We start from the raw sequence: 7,510 nt of genomic DNA, 5'->3' as shown, positions 1-7,510 counted from the left end.
AAGATGGGTGACCCACTAGGAAGTTGCTCGTGAGTTCCCAAAAACCAAATCATGAAGGAATGGTAAGCCCAAAGCGGACAATATCGTGTTATGGTGGTGGAATGGGCCCGGGATGTGGTGGACCCGGGTCAGGATGCGACAAAATGGTATTAGAGCCAATCCCTGGCCAGAAGTGTGTCGACGAGAACATCGGGCCCTTAAGGGGGGTGGATTGTAACATCCCACATCGCCCAGGGGAGTGATCCTTAAATGTATATTCCCATCCCTACCTAGCACGATGCCTTTTGGGAGCTCACTGACTTTAGGTTTCGTAGGAACTTCGAAGTTAAGCGAGAAGGAGGCTAGAGCACTCCCAAGATGGGTGACCCACTGAGAAGTTGCTCATGAGTTCCCAAAAACAAAACCGTGAGGGAATGGTAAGCCCAAAGTGGACAATATCGTGCTACGGTGGTGGAACGGGCTCAGGATGTGGTGGACCCGAGCCGGGATGTGACATTAACAAGATGGGCAAACATTGAAAGAATTAGATAATTTGTCAATTGAAAAATGCTAAGGGGATTTTCTCAAAAGTGTGATTTTCCAGGACTTTTTGTCACCTCACAATAACGTTAATTACCATGCTAATATTATGAAAAATATGATGTGACAGAAAATTCATAGAGAGTCTCTGTAGCATTTCTCCAATCAATTTGTCCTTGAACTTGTATTGCGCTGTCAATTTCTCCCTTAAACTATAATTTTAACTAATTTCCTCCCCAATCTTTTATAAATAGTCAATTTCTCCCTTACGTTAGATTTTGAATTCTTTCATCCAATTTTCCATTCGTTTTAGTTACGTGGACAGTACATGACAATTGTATGAAGGCAAAAGGATAGTTCTATTTTGATAAATTAGGGGCAAAGACAATACTTTGCAATTGCTAATTAGACTCCCATGGCTAATCTTCAAACATAAAACATACGAAGTTAGCTAGGGGAAGAGAAGAAGAAAAAAAACAATTTGATGTTCACATAAGGATAAAATTCCTTTATTGCCTTCAAAAATTTGCCATGTGTTATCCATGTGATAAAAAAGAATGAAAATTTGGATGAAAATTTTTAATGTTAGGGAGCAAATTGGCTAATTATAAAAATTCAAGGAAATAATCAGATACAATCAAGTTTTTTTAGGAGAAATTGACAATTCCTTATAAGTTTGAGTGCGAAAATCAACAAATGAATTGATTTGTAATTAACTAATAATTTACGGCCTCTTGTGCATTTTTATATGAAAATGTCTTGAAGATGAAAAACAGATTTATTTAATTTGACGTGTGGTGTGCATCAATTAATGGGATTTGGATCCCATCTGAGGATTTTAGGAATCTTCATATCCTATCATTTCATTGTACATTGTGATGTCATAAATTATTATGAATTTTTTTTCATTCAAAAGTAAACGTTAACAGTACCTAACAAAAACTGACTACACAATAAACGATGAAAAAATATAATGTAGATCCTCACAAAAAGATTCCTCATCTAATCAATGCATATGTAACATCGCTCCTACCCTTCTTCTTAAGTACTCCAGAAGTTAACGGCGGTTAGAAACTTTAGATGCAAGCAAGCAAATGAATCAAAACAAAACACAAAGGAAAAATAAGTAGGACCATTTCCATGCTATGAGATTATGACATTTCCTTACAGCCTCAATTTTGTGTTTCTTAAGTACTCCATTGGAAGTTAACGGCGGTTATACATTCATACCAAAACTTATGTACTGATGCAATTGTACCGAAACTTATGTATCGATCCATCATACCGAAAACTTTGTATTGATACATCAAATCGAAACTTATGTACCAATGCAATCATACCGAGACATACATGCTGATACTTCCATACCTATGAGTTTTTTTTTTTAATTTAAATTGTTTTTGTATTGTTGTTGAATTTTTTTATTATAAGAAATTGAATTTGAATAAAAAATTTTCTAATATGTGCGGACATAAGAAATAAAATGGTTCATTCATTGAATATAAATATGAACAATTTTCACGGTTATATTTTTCCTCGATTATTGTCATCCTTTCATGTTACATATTTTCTTAATTTTATGTTAGATTCAAAATTATGTATTCTCTTCTTTTTAATTAAAAAAAAATCCTTGTTTGTCGAGGTTAATCAAAGTGCGTAATTTGATAAAAATAAATAAAAATTGGTAACTACTTTTAGTATTTAGTTTTCACTTTTTTTTGTTTAAAAAATAATAATGAAAGTACTTACCAAAAAAAATTAAATACAAATAATATCTGACGAAAACTAACTGTACGATTTACAATGAATGATTACAAATGATCCCACAAAATGAATCTAAAGAAAATCATTTTTCATTAAAGTAAAAGAGTTGCTTTATACCTGTGCAAGGTGTTTGTTACCATGTTTATTTCATGTGCCAAATTTATCTATTTTTAAATTAAAATGAGGTTGGGATTTTACTTTTTGTCCCAAGGGGGACACGTGGGGTATAATATTCATATTCATATATTGATCAAGTTACAGTAATTATTACATGCATTTGGCCTTGCTTTCTTCCGATGGCCTTTTTGATCCATTAATTAATTAATTAATGTCAATCTACGGTCAGAAAAAAACACTAAGAGACTCTTATAAAAATAAAATTATTATATTTTTAACACAGTATTTTATAATAATGATATTAATATTAAATTATGAGTGAAGGAAAATCGATAAAGTGTACACACAAAATAGTCAATAGATAACTAATACTGGATACCTTCATCATATACGCAACGAAGAATTGGACGCGGTGGAGCGGGACGGTTTGAACGTTGAGGGGGTAGGTTGTAGGTATTGTGGTGTTCCCACAAGACATGTGGGGATGGTTTGAGTAACTAAATTTGAATTCCCATTCAGTCTTGTCCAATCCTACCTTCCCTTATGGAATTCAATTCCCACGGCATCAAAAGTTAAGACTAAAAAATGTTAAAGGAGATTTTCTTAAAAGTGAGACACTCTATTATTTATCTGCTACTTTATATTTTTAGCATAATATAGTAATGTTAGTATAGAAATTAACGTTAAACTATGAAGTGATAAAAAATCTATAGAGTCTTACTTTGAAAGAGTCTCCTAAGCATTTCTTTAGACTCCTAATTTAATGTGGTACTTTTCATAAGGCTAGGTCATTAAACAAAAAAGTAGTCAAAATGATACATGAGATTAGCATAACTCTTTACCTTGGTCTCTAAGATTTAAAATCGATAGAAGTGGTTCTTAAGTTTGTCTACTGTCAATCATTTTTGTCATTCCATGAAAGAACTCCATTAAATGAAGAAAATGACAACAATACCCGGAATTGTTGTCAAATCAGTTTGGCCAATTGTTTATTAAATTGAGGGTATATTTGTAATTTTGTTCCTTATTTATCAAATGTTTTTCATGGAATGATCAAAATAATTGACCGTAGATAAACTTAAGGTCCACTTCTATTGATTTCAAATCTCAGAGGTCAAAGGAAGAAATTATGCTAATCCCAAGAACCGTTCTGGCTAAAAAGCCAACCAAAAATGACTCCATGTACTTTTGCTAAGCATATGGTGGAGGTGGACTTTAAACATATATGTTTGCTTTCCACCTAGTGTCTGAAAATTCTCTGTTATGATAAAAGGTGATGACTTTATAAAATGTAACATGGAATGACAATTCCATATGAGTGTTTGTATTGAAGCTAAGCTTAGAAGTGCTTTGGACAATGCCATGTTTTTTAGGGTTTCTTTATGTCAACAGAGTTGGATTCTTATTTGGTAATCCAATAATGTCGATGTGGTCATATGACGACATTCTAGCTTTTATGAGAAGCATAACAACATATATGGGACCACAACAAATGTAAGCACATATGCATGTTTAGGGTTTTGTGGAAATCCCCCAAATTATTGTCAATGTGGTCATAGGACCTTTGAGAGTTTGGTCCTATGGCACTTTCCCTTCCTATTAATGGCATTACTTTTTTTTACGAATACTAGCAGAGAACACACATTTTTTGTGTGTGAACGACCGTTCACCTCCTCCCACGTTCTTCTCAAGCGTAACCACTTCAGTTCATTCAAACTATCCAAGAAATATCATGACTTCACTTACCTGTATGAAAAAATGATGATAGGATAATTTCTCTTAATAAGTGCGTATTTTTATCTAATGTAAATATTTTGATACAAATTTACCATTTTGCCTTCCTTATGTAAATATTGTGTATAAAAAATGAGGGCAAAATAGGGAAAATGGGGATATGATTGTCATTTTGTCAAAAGGTACAAAATTACTATTTTGTCATTCTCATGTCAACAATGTGTATTCAAAAGTGAGGGCAAAATTGGAAAAATGGATAAAAAGTTGACAAGCTCTCTTCTCTTAATAGAATAGATTTATGTTTAACTTTTGATACATTTAACCCAACAACCAAACATCAACAATGATAATATTATTTGGGGAGAGAAAAATAGTTAAGTGACTAAGGCCATCTCCAACCGAATGGTCCAGAGGGCCAGAGGGCCGAAAATAGCCCTAAAACCGTCTCCAACAGAGGGCTAGGCCAGAGGGCTCTGGAATCTGGGAGGGTCCCACGGGATCGGTGAGGGCTGGAGGGCTGGAGGGCTGGCTGCTTTCGGCCAGCCAGCCAGCCCCTGGCTGGCTATTTTTTCTTTTTAATATTTCCTATTGCGGTCGGTTAAAACCGACAGCATTAAAGGGTTTTTTTTTTTAATAGTTCTGCTATTAGTGTCGGTTATAACCGACACTAATAGTTTGAAATGTTTTTTAATCTAACGGCTAGCTGACTCAGCTAGCCGTTGGTTTTTTTTTTTTTTTTTTTTTAAATTTATTTTAAACATTTTTTTCTTCTATAAATATGGTGAAGTTCTTTCAATTCTTCACTTCATTTGCAATATTTCCTTCTTCAATAATTTTCAATATTTCCTTCAATATTTCCTTCAATATATTTTCTAATATTTCCTTCATCTATAATATTTGTTTTAATTTTTCAATATTTCCTTCAATATATTTTCCAATATTTCCTTCATCTATAATATTTGTTTCAATTTTTCAATATTTCCTTCATCTATAATATTTCTTCACTTCATTTGCAATATTTCCTTCAATATTTCCTTCATTTTTTTTCAAAAAAAATGGCCTCATCTGCAATGAAAGGTAGGGCTTGGACCCGAAAAGAAGATGAAGCTCTTTGCAAGGCTTATAGATGGATCTCAGAAGATAGTGTGAGGGGGATTTCTCAAACAAGTGAAGGTGTTTGGACTCGTGTGTCCAAAAAATACTTAGAGTTCTACGAAGGCACCACTCCACCGAATACTCGAAACCACGAAAGTTGTTCTTCAAGATGGAAGAAACATCTTCATCCAAGTTTGAATAAATGGCATCAAGCACTATTAGCAGCAGCACGTAGACATGAAAGCGGCGCCAATTACTATGACGAAGTTAGTGTTTTTACAGTTTATTTTAAATGTTTAATTATATTACATTTAATTTCGTGAATTAATTTCCTAAAATTTTTTTAATTATATTTTCTAGGTACGCCAAGCGGAGGAATTGTATATGGAGGGCAGCTCAAAACCCTTTCAGTTTCACGGTTGTTGGGAAATTTGTAAAGGGTGGGTGTTATTTGAAGATCCACCTCAACATAGAGTGGATCATTTGGAAGCTGCATCCCCATCTGTAGATATGAATGAAGATGGATCTCCTACCATTCAACAAACAAGGGTAGAAAATCCGACTCCGTCCGAAATTTCTTTACCTAGGGCTATGGGACGAAACAAGGCCCGAAGGTTGAGGGAAAAGGGCAAGGCAAATGCTGATTACGCCGCTCAACATGAAGTGGCGGCCTCATTTCGATTACTGGCGGAGCAAAATGCCCGTGAGGCGGAAGAAAGGAAGTGTAGACATGAAGAGCGAGCCAAACAAATACAAGAAGAGATGGATGATAAGAATATGGAAAGGAACACTTCGGATTACACTCCAATGAGTAAGGCCTATTTTGATAGGAAAAAAAAAGAAATTATGGCTCGGCGGCAATTGTTTACCTCTGACTATACTCCTACAATGGCGGATGATGAAGATGATATTAATTATGGATATTAAATTTAAGTCGTTGTAATTTTTAAATTTAAGTTAATGTTGTTTTTAAATTTAATTTGTAGTGTTTAAATATAAGTTGTTGTTTTTAAATTTAAGTTGTTGTAGTTTTTAAATTTAAATAATAAATTATGTTTGGTCCTATGGCCCTTTGGCCCTCGGTTGGAGACGGTTTTTTGTGACAGGGCTAAAACGAGCCCTTTGGCCCTCTGGCCCTCGGTTGGAGACGGAGGCAAATATGGCCCTGTACTGTTCATTAAAATATTAATATCTTGGGGAATCTTGGAGGGCTAGAGGGCTCAAACGAGCCCTCTGGCTAGCCCTCGGTTGGAACTTGGAGATGACCTAAATTACCCAGCACCTGCAGAAGGGGGGAGATAGATCCAACTAAAACGAAAGTCGCTAACAAAATATAACCAAAATATATGAACTTGGGGGAAATGACTGATGTAACACTCTTTCTCAACCGGTGGGAGCTGGCTGTTAAGGAATTTTACTTCTCTTTCGATATGAAAATGTCGTTAAACAATTGTCAATCAAATCCATATTTCAATAAAGAATGGTGAATTAAATCAGTCTAATCGGCCTTCACCACGTTCGTATACAATACAAGTTCATGTGGTAGGATAATTCATTTCTTTTTGAAAAATGCTTGCAATTTAGTTGATTAAAAACATTTACTATTGCACACGATGTTTTGAGTCATTTTAATAAGTTTCAATACAATTCTTTAGAGTATCTTCAATGGAGTCTCTAAATAAGGAAAACTACCGAAAGGAGTATAAAACAAATATGAAGATAAAATAAATCTTCAATGAATCGGAAAATGAGTCCCTTAAGTATAAGGATTCACCGGGTACTGAGTACATGTACTCATATATAGGGACTGAAATGGTGAACTGTTGGGCAACTTAAGTGGTTAGCTTGCCCACCAAACTGAGTGCCATGAACTCCAAATGGACCTTTGCATGAAGAAAAGGGAATTTTGGACCTTAGGGTAGAAGATCATTTTTTACTCAAAAACGTATTTATGTTAAAATACATTAACTATGGTATAGAAAATATTTTTAAATGTCTAAAGTAAATAATGAAACGGCTATTAATCTAAGTTGAAGTATAAAATTATTTATTTACTTAAATCAAATTTTCTATTAAACTAAGTATTAAGTTAATGTTTTGTTTTGTTCAGAAAAAAAAGGGGTTAATGTTTTGTTTACTAGGTATTGAATCAATGCATTTATTTATTTATATTTTTGAACAAACAATATTATCTACATCAGGGGAGGGGGTGGCTTAGCCTCATAATGAGCTAGCAATAATATGGTTCAAAATCATATTTGACGAGAATTGGATACAAGAA

The sequence above is a fragment of the Malus domestica genome, chromosome 08 (genome assembly GCF_042453785.1).
Source record: "Malus domestica chromosome 08, GDT2T_hap1".
Lineage (NCBI taxonomy): Eukaryota > Viridiplantae > Streptophyta > Magnoliopsida > Rosales > Rosaceae > Malus > Malus domestica.
The sequence above is the reverse complement of the archived record's forward strand: the minus strand, read 5'-3'. Positions refer to the sequence as shown.